This window comes from Pseudorca crassidens, chromosome 2 (genome assembly GCF_039906515.1).
Source record: "Pseudorca crassidens isolate mPseCra1 chromosome 2, mPseCra1.hap1, whole genome shotgun sequence".
NCBI classification, from domain to species: Eukaryota; Metazoa; Chordata; class Mammalia; order Artiodactyla; family Delphinidae; genus Pseudorca; species Pseudorca crassidens.
This window is the reverse complement of record NC_090297.1, coordinates 139,471,597-139,491,520: the sequence shown is the minus strand read 5'-3', so window position 1 is coordinate 139,491,520 and position 19,924 is coordinate 139,471,597. Positions and strand designations below refer to the sequence as shown.

The following is a 19,924-nucleotide window of genomic DNA, read 5'->3' as shown; positions in this document are numbered from 1 at the left end:
AAAATATCCAAGGACTGTGGAATATCTACAAAAGATGTAACATACATGTAATGGGGATACTAGGAAGAGAAGAGAGAAAGGAACAGAAGAAATATTTGAAACAATAATGACTGAGAATTAATTTCCCCAAATTAATGTCAGATAATCAAACCACAAATCCGGGAAGCTCCAAGAATACCCTGCAGAATAAATGTCAAAAAAACCACACCTCAGCATATCATTTTCAAATTACAGATATTCAAGGACAATGAAAAGATCCTGAAGAAGCCAGAGGAAGAGGTTATACTTACTTGAGTAGAAAAAAAGGGATGCAAAGTACGAAGTATTTTCTGTACTTTGAACTTACTTGTATGCATTAGAGCTGCTTACATGTCTATCCCACTGACTTAAATAATTTGACACATCTTAATATTTTCTCCTACACACAGAAATGAGCCTGCTTTTCAATAAAAGTTAAATAAATGAGGGAAGACATTTAGAAAGGAAAAAAAAATGAACCTTAAATAATACATAAATGGAAAGAATTTCCTAATGCTGATCTTTTATGATTTAACTAGGACTCTTCAACGCGGGGTATGCATGTGTACTCCTGAGCTACACAAAAGGCTATAAGTCTTCGATACTTTGAAAGGAATTTAATTTCCAGATTATCAATTTTCCTGAAGTATTTTTACCAAAATTGATCTGCCCTGACAAAAGGCCTATGTATCTGGGTAGGTCCCTCTCCCTACCCCAATCCTTTCATAAGATTACATATCATTTACTCACTCATTCAAATACTGATTATCCATTGCACCCCATGCACTGTACAAGGTGCTAAGAATGATAGCAGTAAACACAAGTATGTACACAATAAAGTAAAAATTCTTAAGTTCTAAATAAGAGATACAAAAAAGGGCATTGGTTTAGATAGTCAAGAAGAGAAAAGGAGCTATTAAAAACAGAGGATCAAGGAAAGACTTCAAAGGAACAGACATGTAGGAAAGACAGAAAGGTCAGTGTGACAGGTAAGTAAATGGGAAAATACACAGAACTAAAGAAGGGGCCATGATGGTGATCTTCCCAAGAATCAAATGGGGTTAAGCTGAGGGGCAAAAGCCACACTGGAATGGGTTAAAAAGGAAAGCAAAATTGACACTATAGGGGCTTCCCTGGTGGCGCAGTGGTTGAGAGTCCGCCTGTCGATGCGGGGGACACGGGTTCGTGACCCGGTCCGGGAGGATCCCACATGCCGCGGAGCGGCTGGGCCCGTGGGCCATGGCTGCTGAGCCTGCGCGTCCGGAGCCTGTGCTCCGCAACGGGAGAGGCCACAACAGTGAGAGGCCAGCGTACCGCCAAAAAAAAAAAAAATTGACACTATATGTTCTTTATAAATTAATAAAGTGAAAATACAACCTTATCAAAATGTATAGGATGTGTAATGAGAAAAATGGGCTTCCCTGGTGGCGCAGTGGTTGAGAGTCCGCCTGCCGATGAAGGGGACACAGGTTCGTGCCCTGGTCCGGGAAGATCCCACATGCCGCAGAGCGGCTGGGCCCGTGAGCCATGGCCGCTGAGCCTGCACGTCCGGAGCCTGTGCTCCGCAACGGGAGAGACCACAACAGTGAGAGGCCCGCGTACCGCAAAAAAAAAAAAAAAAAAAAAAAAAAAAGGACTTGTTCATGAAAGCAAAATTTAGTAACCTGATACAGCTAATCCAATAGCTAAATTTCTGACATAATCAAAAGGGGAAAAAACGTTAGAAAATGCACATACATAGATATAAAACATATTTTTAAATTAGATTATTAGGGAATGCTATATTCATCTTTACACACTTAAGAAATTCAACTATTCCTAATTAAAAGTCTTAGAAAGTTAGAAATAAATGGAAATATCCTTAACTTGATGAAAATACGCCAGAAGCCCCAAAGTTAAAACTTTTGAAGATTCCTATTAAAAAGTCAGGAGCAAAACACGACTGCCCTACAACATTCTGCTGGAAGTCCTAAATTATGCCACCACAAAAAAAAAAAAAAAAAAAGAGACACACATACACACACACACAGTGGAAGAAGAAATGACAAAATTATCAGCTGCAGATAATATCGCTACCTGGAACGTCCAGTAGCATCAAATGAAAAACTACTAGGCCTAAAAAAAAAAAAAAAAAAGGGCAGTAACATGTTTGGCTTGAGGAGAGAAAACCAGGCCAAAAAGCCACAGGTTTCCTATAAACCAGGAATAACCACTTAGAAATGTACTTTTTAATAGCTCCCATTCACAACCATTCACAATGGCAACAAAAACTATGAAATATTTAGGAGTAAATTTCAAAAAATATTGACCAGACAAAACTCTACAACTTAACTGAAGGCCATTAAAGAAGACCTAAATTGGATAAACATATAAATCCAATGTAAGGCAATCCCAATCAAAATATCAATAGATAAAGTGATTCTAAGGTTCACTTAGAAGATGCACAAGAACACCCAGGATATTTTAAAAGAGAAAAATAATCAGTGAGGCTTACCTTACATCTAACAATAAAGCCTAATAAAAAGCAACACTATGGTCCGAAGAAAAGACAAATGAATTAATGAACAAAGATGAATGAAATAATGCACAAAACAGAGGGTTCAAAGCATGTGAATTTATGTAATTTAGGATACTTTAAATCAGAGGGATAACAAAAGTTTTAAGTTTTTTGAATTAAATCAGATGTACCTACACAGATAAATAAAAAAATTCTAGAAGGATTAAACATTTTTTAAAAACTATATGAAAGCTAGAAGAGGGTAGAATGTCTTCATATGATTGGGATTAGGAAGGCAGTCTAAGCAAGATGCAATATCCAGAAGGCTTTAAAAATAGTTCACATTTCACCTCATAAAAGTTTTAAACTTATATACAAAAAACAACAAAAGATATAAGCACATTTAAAAATAAACAACTGACACGGAGAAAATATTTGCAACATACATAATAAACAAAGCCCAAAATCCATAATACACAACAAATCTTCCCCCAGGTCAATTTAAAAGACAACTCAATATAGGCAAAATGATAAATGGGTAATTAACAGAGGAATACAAGTGGCCAACAGAACTACATTGTGCTTAACTTCACTACAAATCACTAAATTGCAAATCAAGACAATGTTATCTACATATGCTCTATTTTTTGTCTGCAATACTGACAAAAATTAATTTGACTGATAATACTGGGTGTTAAAAGGGTGTGCAGAAACAGGAATTCTCAAATCACTGGAAGTGTACAGTGGCATGGTTTTGGGGACAGAGCAATTTGGCATTTAAGGCATAACTGCGGTTTTTGGCATTAAGAATGTACTCTTTGCAATGGAAACTGGTTGAATCAAGCTATACACGACTGTTACAGAAATCCCTATGGAAATGCATTCCCTACTTTTCACTTTATTACCTTTCACCAACATACAATTAACTTACTGGTTGATGTCATTTTATCCACATTCTTTATAAGTCTAATAGTAGACACATCAGCTTTTAGAACTTTAGTACAACATGTATTTTAACACACGAAGGCAACCTTAAACTACAAAATAATCACATTCGTTTATCCTTCAAACAATTTAATAAAATTAACTTGTGAATCAAAAGTCAGTATCTGAAAAATAGATGCCAATGAAAGAATACACCAAAAGAACTGTCTGCTCTTTGGCCAAATCAAAAAATAAAACTCACTGTACGGTACTGGTTGAACCATCACCACTCAGAGCAGCCTATATTTGTCAAAATTTTTAATGCACCGAAGTTTTGACCTCATAATGGTTCTCTTAGGAAATCTACCTGACAAAAATTCTCATACAGGTATGCAATAAATATATATACATGAAGAGTCATCACAGCATTGTAACAGCAAAAAATCATGTACATATATATTTGTTTATCAATGGGAATATTAGAATATATTAGAATATATCCATAGTACAAAATACTATGTAACTATACACACTGACATGGAATTCAACATATGTATACCTCATACATTAAGTTAAAAACAAAAGCAAGTTGTAGAGCAAAATGTATAATGTGATCGACCTCTTTTAAGCAATTAAAAAGGAAATCCAAATCCAAATTCCGTGTTTTAGCCACATTTGCCATCTTTATCAATCTTGGCAACGCATTCTAATTTTAGAATCTTTTCAGTAGCCCATCCTTCTACCTGGAACAGAATGCTCTCTTCTTCCACTATATTCCCACAGCTAGCTCCTTCATGCATTCTAACAAAATTCTAACTTTGTCATTCTCTCAAGTCTTCCCTTGTTTGTTTGTTTTTCACCATTACACTTTTATAGCCTCTAAGCTCCTTGAAAGCAGGGTAGTTACCTATCTTATTCACCACAATATTCCCAGTACCTTGCAATGTGCCTAGCGTATAATAGTTAATAAGTATTTGCTGAACAACTCAACAATGGTGATGACTACATAAAGAAAGGAGCTCAAATTAGGCAACCTTAACATTTCATATTTTCATGACTAAAAAAAAAAGTCAATTCAAATTAACATGAGAAAAGATAAAACAAAAAGGAAGATTTATCAGTTGGTCTATTTTCTATGTGCAGAGAAAATAGTTCTATGTTTCTGCATGGTGAGGGCTTTCTAAGCAAAGAAATCTGTCCTTCAAAGGACAAGCTTTGAAAACTTATAGATAAGAGATTCACCTCTCTAGGATATGTGTTTATATTTCAGGGTGGGACAGCTGTGAGACTATAGAGACATTCCAGGGGTTGTAAATTCTGAGACTCGTCTAATTTTCCCCCCAGAAGCATTCATTTAATAGTCCAAAGATTAAGAATCTAGGATCTTCCCCTTCCGTAACCAAAGAAAATTTGTTTTTATTTGGGAGCAAAGGTCTCTCTCCCTCTCTCAGGAGGAGAGCTGGGCAACTGGTATACAAGCACCTAGAATCAAATTTTGGGGATTCATCACCTACTAAACGAACATCCCATTCTCACTGCATCACTCTAGGGGTGAAGAACTGGGGCAAAAGGGAACTGATGTGGTTACTACTGTAAAATCTATCCTGGCCCCAGAAATTTTGTCTACTTTCAGGATAATATGAACAAATATAGATATCAAAATTTTATCATTCTAACAGAATTTGATTGGTAAAACATATCCTGTAACTCAGGCTTTAGGAAGAGTGACAAATTTGTTTAAATGAATATACAAATTATTTTGTCATTAATCCCCAACTTAGAAACTAAAATTTCCACTTTAAGTTTTTCCATTAAAAACATATCATACTTAAGTTACATGTCTAAACTATTGGAAAATTTGTATTTGTATACTAATTCAATTACATTATGGATTAGTCTTTTGAAGACTCATCTAGGGACTTAGACACTAATCATAACATCGTCTCACATAAATATTCTCTTAATAGTACCTAGCAAAGTAATGTAAAGGATCCCCAAAGTGCCATTTTTATCCCACCTCTCATCTATAATCCTCAAATTGGCTGAGGGGAGTATTAAAAACCCATAGTCTAGTCTATAGACGTTAGATGTGGCAAATAGCAGGTTTCACATGAAAAAACTAAGGACAATACTAATACAGATTCCATTAAACTCTTTGAGACCTCCAAGACCCTCAAATTCCTTGACTGGGCCATGCATTTGCTCCGAAGATCATTCTCTGGCTCCCCTAGAAGGAAAAACAGATCCACTAAACCATAAATTCTTCAAGCATAGAGTCAGAGAACTTCATATTTTAGGGATATCCTTGTTATAGTACAACAAATGAGACAACTAGAAAGCAGAGTGTTTTTGGAACTGGATCAACCTGAGTTTGCATGCTAACGCTGGCTGTTACTGGCTATAGATCCACAAGCATCTCAGTCTCTCAATGCTTTTTTTTTTTTAATCTGCAAAATGACAAAACTTTTCAGTGTCATTGGTAAAGCTGAATGAGATGTTCATATAAAATGTCTGGCATTTTATAAATGATAACCCATAAAACTGAAAAGATATAATTTCCTTTATTTCAATAAATAGGAATTATTATTTCTTAAGCCCCCAATATGTAAAAGACTAGGGGAAAAAATGACTTAGCTACCCCCTAACTTATTAAAAATAAAAATTTTTACATAAAACCCCTTTCAGAAATAATAATTTTATTATTTTAGAAAGGAACTCAAGAATGCTTGATCATGTGCCTCATGTGATTAAAAAAAGAAAATCAATCAACAGGCTTATTTGTTCCCAAGACTACTTATTTAAGGCCTTTTCTATAACAAACAGAAGTTGCCAGAAAGGGCAGATATCTTTGTCAGTTGTTTACTGCTAGTCACCTGTATGTAACTGAATACTAAGAGTAGTTCCTGGAAGCTTAAGGGAAAGAAAGAAGTATTAGATAGAGACATTTCTGGCTCAAATCCCATTAGAAACTTATGAATTCTTTATAAAAGGGGCACTAGGTGACATAAAGAAGGGCATCTTTAACCACAGCTTTGAAGAACATTTAGAGGCATTCAAATGGATGTTTCTTGAATTATCCTTCTCTTTCCCCAAACACAAATATAATCGAGAAGATTAATATAGGCCAGGTACACTGCTGTCTGATCATTAAGGATACAGGGCTAAAGTGTAGGGAATCTATACGGTCTTTACACTTTGGTCAGACTCCTAATAAACCAACGTGTCAAGTCTCAAAGACTCCCTGACACATGCTGGGTCATAAAAAACTCATAACTCCATTCTCAATAAAAGCCTCAAGTGTACATTTTCTGTAGTACAGGTGAAAGAAAAATTCTTATCAAACAGCAGATACACAGGCAAAAGGGCTGACACTGTGTTGTAAAGTTTTAGGACTCCAAATTGTACTCTCACCAGAGTGTAGCTATTCAAAGTAGCCACCAGGGAGATTCCAGAATGAATAAAAACACTCTTCCCCAAAAAAGAGCTTTAAATGTAACTTATTTTGAGCTAAAACCTCAAAGTTCTGTGCCTAAAAATGTTTACCAGTTGTTTTAATCATAAAAATTACCTGGTCTATTCAGAGTATTTGAAATAGAACTACAGTCTAACGTGCTTGAGCTATAAATATACCCCCACAAAAGAACAAAGAGTTAACAAAGAGTTAAGGTATATGAAGTTACTTATAGAAATGTCCATTCATACTTTGAAGAAAGATTGATGTATTAGTTTCCTGCAACTGCTGAAATAAATTACCACAAGTTTTGTGGTTTAAAACAACAGAAAATTCTCTCGCTCAGTCCTGGAGGCCAAAAATCCTAAATCAATATCACTGGGCCAAAATCAAGGTGCTGGCAGGGCTGTGCATCCTCCAGAGATCTTATGGGAGAATCTGTTCCTTGTCTCTTCCAGATTGGAGTAACTGCTGGCATTCTTTGACTTGTGGCCACAACATGCCAATCTTTGCCTCTGTGGTCACATTGCCTCCTCCTCTCCTGCATGTAAACTCTCTCTGCCTCTCACTTACAAGGACAAATGTAATAACATTTAGAGCTCACCCAGATAATCCAGGGTAATCTCTTTATATCAAAATTTTTAACTTAATGACATCTGCACAGACCCCCACCCCCAAATAAAGTAACATCACAGATTCCCGGGATTCGGATGTGGGTATCTTTGGAGGGTCCATTTTTCAGCCTACCACAACTGCCAAAAGTAAAAGTAACTATATAACTAACTCCTCACAGTCAATACTTCTGTCTTTATCCTGTATATGATTTGTTTCCTTAATTTGTTTTTTAAACTGTGAACCATGTATCAGAAAATACAATCACTTTAAAATTTCTTAGATTATCCCATTTTCCTATAAAGCATTTTTCTTCATTTGTTTGAGATTTATTTCTCTACTATGAAACAAAAACTATGAAACTCTTTTTTTGTAACAAGAAATTTATCTTTTTCTTCCATAGTTATTGCCATCTCTGAACATAAAGTAAATAAAGGTCACATCAAATCAACTCTCCCAACCTTTAGCATTTTTCTTTTCCTCTTGCATTACATTATACAACATGTGAATGAGCAAACGATTTGTTCCTTAATTAAAACACTGCTTGCTCACAGGATACAGGTGTTAGAAATTTATTCAAGACTAGGCAAACCAGGGTGCAATAATTCTGAGTAAGCAATCCAACTGCCATCATAACATTGCCTGCAATAGGCATCACCTCATAAAAGCCACTCACAGCAGTTTAATCTAACGCTACAGCTGTAAGACAGACATTAATTTCTGTAAGTTTCTAAAAACACAAAGAAAGTGTTCTTTATTGGAAAAGTTGTCATTGTACTAAACATCTGGAATAAAAAGCTAAATTACTTTTGGTAACCCAATAGCTTTATTTTAAAAGGTAATATAATCACTTCCTAATTGGATTATATCTTTCCACGCTGTGGAACACAAAGCAGGAACCTTTCAAAGGTGATTTACCATATCTTCATTATCCAGTCTTAATTAAGTTTCTGAGTACTACTGGTAACAGACAATGTTTTCTGGTCTCTATATAAAATTAAGTTATAGTTACAGGAAAAATAAACGTTTTAAGATTTTTTTAAAGCATTTAAAATGCAGATCTAGATAATTTAGTGTGATCTGTGCCCTCCTATAATACTTCTCATCACTATCTCATCTTCTCAAACACTACTCCTTCACTTTCCCCACCCCCACAGATTCTTTCTTTCTTTTTTTTTTTTTTTTTTGCGGTACGCGGACCTCTCACTGCTGTGGCCTCTCCCGTTGCGGAGCACAGGCTCCGGACGCGCAGGCTCAGCGGCCATGGCTCACGGGCCCAGCCGCTCCGCGGCACGTGGGATCCTCCCGGACCGGGGCACAAACCCGCGTCCCCTGCATCGGCAGGCAGACTCTCAAACCACTGCGCCACCAGGGAAGCCCCCACAGATACTTTAATGGCCCAATTCAGTCTCTCCCCAAGACTTCAGAAAGCACCTATCAAGGGCTATTAATAGCCAACACCAGTTATATCAGCAGCAGCCTGGTTTCCCTTCTGTCCCTCTGCCTACCCATATGAGACACTAACAGACCGATCCATAATGAAAAACAGTTGAGTTCAAAAGTTTAGGAAACATTTGAGAGCTACCACAGCACATGATGGAAATGAGACCCTCCATGAGTTTACTGGCTAGTGGGCCCTGAACATATTTTCAACACAGTTTGATAAATGCTACAAGAGCACAAAGAAACCTGGAGAAAGACATTCCTCCTTGGAGGAGGAGAGTTGACAGTTAAGTGGAAGTTAACCAACTGAGGAAAGGAAAGCAGTCCTGAAGGACCAACATAAAGCAAAGGCACAACTCAGCATGGTGTTTGTGAAACTCCAAGTAGTTCACCATTAAATTGGTGATAAGAGGGAGAAAGGGAGTGGCACAGAGTGAGGCTGAAGAATTAAACTGCGGGTGAGACCAGGGAGGCCCAATATGACATGCAAAGGTGTCAGGAGAAATTCACAGTGCAATGACAAGAGCAGATTTGCATTAGGACAAAAAGACCAACTCTGGCAACAGTGGAAGATGAGGGAGGCATACTAGTTAAAGGCTAGTATCCAAATAAGAAATGCCTAGAATGGGGCTGGTAATAATAAGGACTTAGGAGGGACAGAGCTGAAAAATACTGAGAAGGTAAAATACATGGGATATAGGAAATAAGAAAAGAGGAGAGTAGAGCCACAAGCTTGTGGGTTTTTTAAGATGTTGACGCTAAGAAAGTGAGATAACAAAACAGGAAATGGTATTTTCACCACTTCTACTCAAAGTATTTTTGGAAGTTCTAGCCAGATCAATTAGGCAAGAAAAAGAAATAAAGGCATCCAAATTAGAAAGGAAGTAAAAGTATCTGTTAACAGATGCCATGATCTTATATGTAGAAAACCCTAAAGATTCCACCAAAAAAATGTTCAAAACTGAACTGATGAATTCAACAGTTGCAAAGGGGGGAAAAAAAAATCAACACAAAAATCAGCTGACCTTCCATATACTAACAATGAACAGTTTGAAAAAGAAATCAATAAAACAATTCCATTTACAAAAGCATCAAAAAGAATAATACTTAGGAATAAATTTAACCAAGGAGAAAAAAGATTTGTACACTGAAAATTACAAAACACTGCCAGAAGAAATTAAAGACATAAATAAATGGTAAGATATCCCATCCCTTGTTCATAGATCAGAAGACTTAATATTGTTAAGATGACAATACTACCCAAAGCAATCTACAGATTTGGTACAATCCCTAACAGAAACTCAACAATATTTTTTGCAGAAAAAATAAATTCCCTCTAAAATTCATATAGAATCTCAATGGACCCCAAATAGCCAAAATAATCTTGAAAAAGAACAAGTTGGAGGACTCATACTTCCTAATCTCAAAACTTGCTACAAAGCTACAATATTCAAAATAATTTGGTGCTGGCACAAAGGCAGACATACAGACCAACCAATGGAATCGAACAGAAAGCCCAGAAGTAAATCCTCATGTATTATGGTCAATTACATTGACAAGGGTGCCAAGATCATTCAATGGGGAAAGATCAGTCTTGTCAACAAAAGTTACTGGAAAAAAATGGCTATCTACCCGCAAAAGAATGAAGTTAGACCCCTACCTTATCCCACATAAAAAAATTAACTCAAAATGGATAAAAGATCTAAATGTAAGAGCAAAAACTATAAATCTCTTAGAAGAAAACACAGGGGAAATTCTTCATGACACTGAATTCGGCAATGATTTTTTTGGATATGACACAAAAAGCATAGGCAACAGAAGCAAAAACTGATAAATAGGACTCTATTAAAATTAAAAACGTTTGCACATCAAAGAACGCTATCCTCCTGTTACTGGTGGTTCTGAATGTTAGATCCCCCCCACCCCCCAATGAGGTCAAAAAGTACCTAAGTACATGACTGGAAAAATAGGGGACAGAAATCAGGTACTGGCAGTTTTTCCATTTTCATTTGTGTGTGAATTTTTAATATAAATGAGAGGACATAAAGCATTAATGCAAGTCAAAATGTCTCAGCCGTTCAACTTTATAACAATTATAAATAAACCTGTTAAATTTTTCTGGACAATGCCAGCATTTGGATTCTTTTAAAACGAGTAAATTTCTTACTGACTGCAACTAGTGTTTGTAGCATGTTTATCATATAGTAGATTCCATTCATTCACTATGCTTTTCTGAGTTGTCCTATATGCAAGTACATGTTTTTAATGTTGTCTGTCTTCTGTGCTCTTCCTGTAAGTTTGCTATTAAAATACATTAAACTATTAAATAAATAAATAAAACATTATACTAGGTAAAATAAGCCAAACACAAAGGAATGAAGATTGCGATTCCACTATATGAAGTACCTAGAATGGTCAAATTCATAGAAAGTAGAATAGTGGTTACTAGGGGCTGGGGGCGGGGGTGGATTGGTAATGAGTAGTTACAGTGTAGGATGATGAAAAAGTTCTGGAAATAAACAGTAGTAACAGTTACATTAACAGTGTTAATGTACTTACTGCTACTTCAAACTATGCTTAATAATGATTAAAAATGGTAAATTTTACATAGTATATATTTTACAGCAATAAAAAAATATTTTAAATGTTTTTTAAACAGGAAATGGTATGCATCTTCTAGGAAGGGATGAGAAGGTGAATTCAGTTCTGGACTTGTTGCACATAAGGTACATGCAAGGTCATCCAGAAGAATAAACCCATCTGAAGAAAGGTTCTGGTGGGAAATTTCAGCTTATATTAGCCAAAACTATAAGAGAAAGGAACTGCGCAGTATAAAAAGAAAAAGTGGAGTAAGGGTCAAAGGAAATTCTGGGCTTGTTAACTGAACTCACAGGTGTAGGAACAGAAGTAGTTAAAATTATCCCACCATATATCAATCTTTATGGATTATCTGCAGCTGGTTCGAAAACAACTCATCAGCAATAGGAAGAAACCTACTGGTGAACCTCAACCCTGCTATAAACTACTCTTTGGAGATACTACAAATATCAAAATATAAAATCCTGCCAGGGTTGAAATAAAGTATGTACCTATTTTGTACCATTCTGTGAAGAATATATGATAGCTATTATTGATTTTATAATAGAAACAAGAATGCCTAGCCTATCCAACCCACATTTCTAACAATAAAAGAAAAACTGCAGATTGTTTCTGAGGCGCAATAAACATTAATCATAACTTACCATAAAAAGGCTAATTTCCTTTGGGCTGCAATATGATATCAATTTAAAATACAATAAAATATTCCATTTGTAAATTTTTAGCGGCTTCTGAATTAGGTCTCCAACTGTGGCAGGCTGAATAATGGCCAGAATTTGTGAACATGTTACCACACATGGCAAAAAGGACTCTGCCAATGTGATTAAATCAACAATCTTGATATGGGGAGTTTATGGATTATCTGGATTTGGCCCAGTGTAATCACAAGGGTCCTTAAAAGAGAGAAGGCAATGTGATGGAGGCAGAGGTATAGGTCAAAGAAAGAAATGTGAAGATGCTATAGTGCTGGCTTGACGATGCAGGAAGAATTCATGAGCCAAAAGGGTGTAGGCAGCCTCTAGAAGCTAAAAAAGAAAAGGATATGAATTCTCCCCTAGAGCCTCCAGAAGGAACACAGCCCCGTCAACACCTTGATTTTAATTCCCCAAGACCCACTGTGGACTTCTGGCTGTCAGAACTGTAAGATAACAAACTTGTGTTATTTTTAAGCCACTATGTTGTGGTAGTTTGTCATAGCAGCAATAGGAAACTAACGTACCAGCTGAACCCAAATTGTAAGCGAAAGTCAAAGGCAGGGTGGGACAAGGTGGAAAAAATATGAACTTCAGCTTACTTGCCCAATAAAGTCTTATCTTCTGCCAGAAGAAAATTAATGTATTCACAGGAAAAACAACCTTAATCTAGAGATGTAGTTCTCAAATTTGGCTGCATACAGGAATCACCTGGAGAGCTCTGATACCATTCTGATACCAACGTCCCACTTCAGAGCAACTGAATCATTATTTCTGGGGCTCTTGGTATGGTTAGAAAGCCAACCGGATGGTTTTTATGTATAGCCAGGGTTGAGAACTGTTCTAGCTAAAGATTAGTTTTAAGTGACCTTAGGAAACTCCTGGCATTTCCAAATGATACTATAAGTTCCTGAAATTGTTCCCCAATAAAGATGTGGTTTACCATTCATTCATTCATTAGTTTAATGTATGTTTTGTTGACTTTACATTGGACAGAAAATTATATTAGATAAGATGCTGCCTAGGCAAATTCCTAAAAGTGTAATTACTGGATCAAAAACTAGGTAACTTCTTTTATTCAGACAAATACTGCTAAATTGCTAGACCAATGTACCCTTTTACCAATTAAGAATTAGCAACACTGTTAAAAAGCCTGCCGAATCTGATCGGTGGGAAATGATATTTCATTGCTGTTTTAATTTGCAAGGCTTCAACCATGAGTGAAGCTGAGTATCTTTTCAGAGCTTTGTTGGCCATTTTTGGGGGGGGGGGGTCTGTCAATTACTTATTCATATCCATTTCTATTAGTTTTTTAAAAAATTAATTTGTAAGAACTTTTTCTGTTAAGGAAATTGACCTTTTGCTTGTCATGACTGTTAAATATTTTCCCCCAGTTTGCTGTCTTTTGCCTTTGGCTTCTTTAGGCCATAGATTTTATTTTTTATATATTTTTAATGTATTTATCTTTTCCTCTATGGCTTCTTTGGAAAGCTAATTCATACTCTAAAATTGTACACAATATCCACCATCCACCCATACTTTATTCTAATACTTTCAGAATTTCATTTTTTACAAAGGTTAGGACCTGTTCCCCTCCACAGAGCCCCCCGCCAACATCACTGGCAATTGTCCCAACATCATTTATTGTTTAGTTCATCTATTCTCCACTGATGAAGTTATCATGCTATCTTTTAACTCATTATAAAGATGGGAAAAGAGGGGGAAAAAGTATATATGTGAGTATATATACATATTTGCTTATATGTGTGTGTGTGTGTGTGTGTGTGTGTGTTTACATGAAAAGAGTACAAGCTTAACACACGAACTTCTTACATGGTCAACGATAAATGTGCTGCCTAATTCAAGTATAAAGAGTTTACAAATTCCTGTAAGGTTACAGAAAATGTACTAAGCATTAGGCACACTGTCTCCTTTCCCTTCCCCAAAACAACACAACTGTCACCAGGCTGACTTCCTCAAAAGCAGTGAGGAATAAAGGCCCCCTGCAGTTTTTCCCCCAGTGGTTGTACTCAGCCTTGCAAAATATTTGTTGCCACTAGGTGGAGACAATTTGATAATAGGAAGATCGGTTACTGAAACAGGAATAGCCACAAATCTTCTACAAATATACTCAAATAGTAACGAAGGTCTGCTTCCAAATTCTTGGGTGAACTAAGGCTAGTCACTTTAACTGAGGATCTAGTTTCCTTATTTGTTAAGTTTAAGAATTTACATTAAGTAATATCAAGAGCCCCCTTAGCTCTCATATTTTGTGGATCAAAAAGCTTGCTTAAGAGCTTCCGTGGTGGCGCAGTGGTTGAGAGTCCGCCTACCGGTGCAGCGGACACAGGTTCGTGCCCCGGTCCGGGAAGATCCCACATGCTCCGGAGCGGCTGGGCCCATGAGCCATGACCGCTGAGCCTGCGCGTCCAGAGCCTGTGCTCCGCAACGGGAGAGACTGCAACAGTGGGAGGCCCGCGTACCGCAAAAAAAAAAAAAAGCTTGCTTAAATATCCTTAATAGTACAAAGCCTAACACAGTCGTGTCCTCTTGAGCTAAGAAGGTATTCTACCTTTAGCAACTTGAACACTTCAACCAACCTCGACCAGTCGTTTCCTCCACTCTTTTCTTTTCAAAGCAGGTCAAAAAGAGGCGTATTGTGCATTAAAGTTCACACGTCTAGCATTCCAAGTCATATACAAAGCTTTCTGCACTTTTTTCCTTGTCTTAAAGAAAAGAGCTGATACCATAGCTCTCCACATTCATCTGGTATGCTTGCATACATATTTTAAACAGTGAGCTAGCTATACATTTTCCTCTGAACTGGTATCTTTGTGCTAGAGGCTGTACGCGTGGCGGGTTTTGTTTGCTTTTTCCTCCTGTTATTTTTTTCTTCTTTGCTCCATTTGGTCAGAACCTCCCATTTTTGTTGATTTCCTGAATTCTTAGTTGTCTGTCCCTCTGACAAGACAGTCCTTAACAGTGGCACTTTACCTCCTGGTTCTCATCTGCCAGTCTGGATTCTCTAACTCTTGTAACATGTATCAACCTCTGCTTGCCTAAGGGGTTCCCAGTCAACTGCTTCAACCAATTATTTGAATCTAGCGACCTACTGCCAAACTACTGACTCACTAGTACTATAGTTTAGACCTCAAACTCTAGCATAATCTAGGTCCTCAGCCCTGAACATGCACCAGCTCTATACCACAAACTAACCACATTCTTAGAGAGAGATTAATTTTCATTCTCCCCATGCTACAAGACCAAGAGACACAAAGGACATTGATAATTTGCTGAGCAGAGCAGAAAAATTCTGAGTTCCTAAGTAGAGCAAGAGGGAGTACCAACTTCACTTCACATCCGTACCCAGATTACAGGAAACTGTAAACAGGGGAGCATATTGATGTGTGTAACCAGCTTACTACTGACTGTGGACTGTTGCTCTATGCCATCAGCATACATGGTTGGCTCCCAATAAAAACCTGCAGATTTAACAGCAGAAACAGATTTGTATTTCTATTTTTGAAAGAGAGATATGAAACACAAGCAAAGCATAAAGCAAAGCTTAAAGATTTACATATGCTTATCATTAATGGCAAAGCTAAAAAGAGAATTCTAGTAACTAATGACTTTTAGTCCAAAACCCAACATGTCAGAATAGATGTTAACTTTTTTTTTGGCTGCACAGCATATGGGATCTTAGTTCCCCGACCAGGGATCCAACCCACGCCCCCTGCTTTGGAAGCTCAGCATCTTAACCACTGGACCGCCAGGGAAGTCTGACGTTAACAACTTTTGAAAAGTGGTATACCAAGGTTGTCATCCTTTCTTGGGAAGAGAAATGCCTATCAAGTGCAGATTCCTGTCAGAAGCAGCAGAAGTGCTGATGAACACACATTAGGTTTAGCAAGTAACAACGTACAAAGTAACAGCAACATTCCCTGTGTCACAGAAAATATACCAACAGGGTCTAAATTTCTGACAAGGGCAGAAAAGAAAAAATAAGATTGAGAAAGATAAGAAAGCTGAAGGCTGATGCCTCCACATTCTCCCAACAGCAACTGGAATAACCCTTTCAGAAAACAGCTAGGCAATCCATTTCCAGAGATACAAAACATTCATATTCTTGCACCCAGTAATACCAGTCCCAGAAAATAATGCTATTAATAATAATAGGTAACATCTACAGAGTATTTACCACTTTATGTGAAATCTTGCTTAATTCTAACAACCCTATGAAATATGTACTATTACTGCCCACATTTAATAAATAAGGAAATCAAGCCAAAATATAAATAACTGAATAAACAAACAAGCAAGCAACTTGTTTAAAGGTCTCACAGGGTCAGAGGAAAGACTCAAACTCAGGTCTATCTGACTAAGAAAGCCATGCCTTTAACTACCACGCCAATTATTATTATTACTACTACTACAATAATGATGCCATCAGCATGGAGACATCTGCTGCAACATCAACATCGGGAAATTTCTTCAATCATTAAAAATAACAATTATTAATACCATATGCAATAAGTAGTAATACTTGTAAAGAGATGAGAGAGGCCACTAACTTGCATTTGTGCTACAATCATAGCTATGTAAAAGTTCTATTTTAGAAGATAACACGGAGTTGCTGGAGTTTGTAGAGGGGGTTTCCCTCTATTTTTCAACTCCCATTACTATTATTACCAAAATACAACAAGCACAGATTTTAACAGTTTTAAAACAATAGATAAGATTGGAGAAGTAAAGAATGTGTTTCTGGTGTCCCTTTACTTAGGGTAGATTTTCTTTTGCAGAAAAGCAACTGTTATGGAAAACAGTAGCAGCCAGACAGGGATTCAGGAGACCTCAATTCTCATTTTGGGCTCTTGATACAATTTCAAAAGGTAAACTGATTTCTCTTCTGCCCCTATCTCCTGGTTTCTGCAACTTGCATCAAAAAAAGTTTAAAACTGGCAAAAAGCAGCTCCTGCAGTTTCAAAGGCCGGGGTCTTAGATGAAGAAAAAAGAAACCAGAAACTTTAAGGATAGAAAGATGTCTTATAGCTCTAATAAATATAAAGATTAGCATAACCTCTAGATTCATAAAAGCAGCAAAAATCTGGCATAGCTCATATATACGAGAAATCAACATGACTGAGCAAGTCGATATATACCTCTTATCCTCTTTATCTGTAAAATGAGCATGTTTTAGGTGATATATATGTGTGTATACATATATTTTTAATGTCCATTACGGCAGAGTTCCTGGTTAGCAATTTAAAGATATTCAAATATGTATACATTAAAAATATATAGACATATGTATATGTCTATTAGGGCAAAGTTACTTATTAGCAATTAGACTTTGAAAATCTTAATGTGAGTTCTTCAAACAACCAATGTTAAAAAAAGAAAACCATAATAATACTACAGTAAAGAAGAATTTAAGTAGCGAAAGCAGCAAAACCCTTTCTCTCCTAAGGAAAACTGATTCAATATTATTGAACAATAAACGGAAAGGAAAACTAACAGTAATTTGATACAACAGACACTGTTTTACTGTTTTCAGGCACTTTTTAAATATAGTTTTCCCTCTACCTCCACTTTTTAAACAAAATCCTGTAAGTCCATGGCCCTTAACTTTTCTGAGTCTATATGCCCCTTGAGAATCTGATGAAAGCTAGGAACTCTCATCTCTGGGGGGTGCGGTCCAGAATACAAAAAAAAAAAAAAAATACAAAAGAACACACAAGCAAAATTCCAGACTACTCATGGATCCTTAAGAGATCCTTGGACTGAAGGTCAAAAACACTTGCTACACACTGTCTAAAAAAGAATTCCAAATCTTAAACAGGGAAACGGAGGCTACCTTCTCTAACTGCTTCTCAGTTTTCTTCAGCTGTACTGCACAACAAGCCACTGCCATCAAAGACAGGTTTATTTTAAGCAAAAATAAACGAATGGGACCCAATCAAACTTACAAATTCTTGTACAGGAAAAGAAACCATAAACAAAACTAAAAGACAACCTATGGAATGGAAGAAAATATTTGCAAATGATGCAACTGACAAGGACTTAATTTCAAAAATATATAAACAGCTCATACAACTCAACAACAAAAAAACAAACAACTGAATTGAAAAATGGGCAGAAGACCTAAAGACACATTTCTCCAAAGAAGACATACAGATGGCCAACAGGCACACGAAAAGATGCTCAACAATGCTCAACATGGCTAACTATTAGAGAAATGCAAATCAAAACGACAGTGAGACACTACCTCACACCAGTCAGAATGGCCATCATAAAGTCTACAAATAACAAATGCTGGAGAGGATATGGAGAAAAAGGAACCCTCCCACACACTGTTGGTGGGAATGTAAGCTGGTACAGCTACTATGGAGAACGGTATGGAGGTTCGTCAAAAAACTAAAAATATAGAGTTGCCATATGATCTAGCAATCCCACTCCTGGGCACATATCCAGACAAAACTATAATTCGAAAAGATACATGCACCCCAATGTTCACAGCAGCATTATTTACAATAGCCAAAACATGGAAGCAAGCTAAATGTCTGTAACAGATAAATGGGTAAAGAAGATGTGGTATATATATACAGTGGAGTACTACTCAGAGATAAAAAAAAGAATGAAATAATGCCATTTGCAGCAACATGGATAGACCTAGAGACTATCATACGAAGTAAAGTCAGAAAGACAAATACCATATGATATCACTTAAATGTGGAATCTAAAATGTGACATAACTGAACCTAGCTATCAAACAGAAACAGACTCACAGACATAGAGAACAGACTTGTGGTTGCCAAGGGGGAGGGGAGTGAGGGAGGGAAGGATTGGGAGTTGGGGTTAGCAGATGGAAACTAGTATATATAGAATGGATAAATAACAAGGTCCTACTAACTATATTCAATGTCCTGTGATAAACCATAATGGAAAAGAATATAAAAAAGAACATATGTATACATATAACTGAATCACTTTGCTGTACAGCAAAAATTAACACAACATTGTATATCAACTATACTTCAATTAAAAAAACACAGGTTTATTCTTGCAAAGATAAACTTATGGAGACAATAGGTACTACTTGTTAATTACTTCCATCTGGTTGCCACAATGAATGTTGTACTTCCCTACCATCAACATAAAGCTAAAAGGAACCTTAGGATCCAACCACAAGGAAGTGTATAAATACACTATGGTACAACCACCTGAAATATTATGTAATCATCAAAAATGTTACCAAATTGGTTATGGCATAGAAAATGTTAGTGATATCTAAAGTTAGATTTTAAAATAAACATAAATTTAAGTCTATATACAAAAGACAGTTAAAACTATGTTTCAAACAAAACAAAAGCCAAAGGCTAAAATTTATTTCCAAAGGGAAATACATCAAAATTTAAGAGCAATTAAAACTGAGTATTGAAAGCATGATTTTTTCCATTTCTTAAATTTTCCAGTAAAAAAATTTTAATTAATAAAGTGACAACTGAAAGTTATTATATTTCATTAAAAAGACAACTTAATTCATGGATTTTTTTCCCATTCTTAGCTCTTAATTACTTTTCAAAGGACTAAGCACTATTTTGCACATAGGGATTAAAACCAAAAACAATCCATTTAAGAAGTGAATGACAGCTTCTTGACTCTGTAAAACTGTTTTTTTCTCACTGGCAC

General features: G+C 36.4%; 1 protein-coding gene across 6 annotated transcripts in view; it reads right to left on the bottom strand.

Annotated features, from left to right (window-relative positions):
• Positions 1-19,924, bottom strand: part of RNF2 (ring finger protein 2) — a 101,446-nt gene that overhangs the window by 67,284 nt on the left and 14,238 nt on the right. The window lies entirely within an intron of this gene.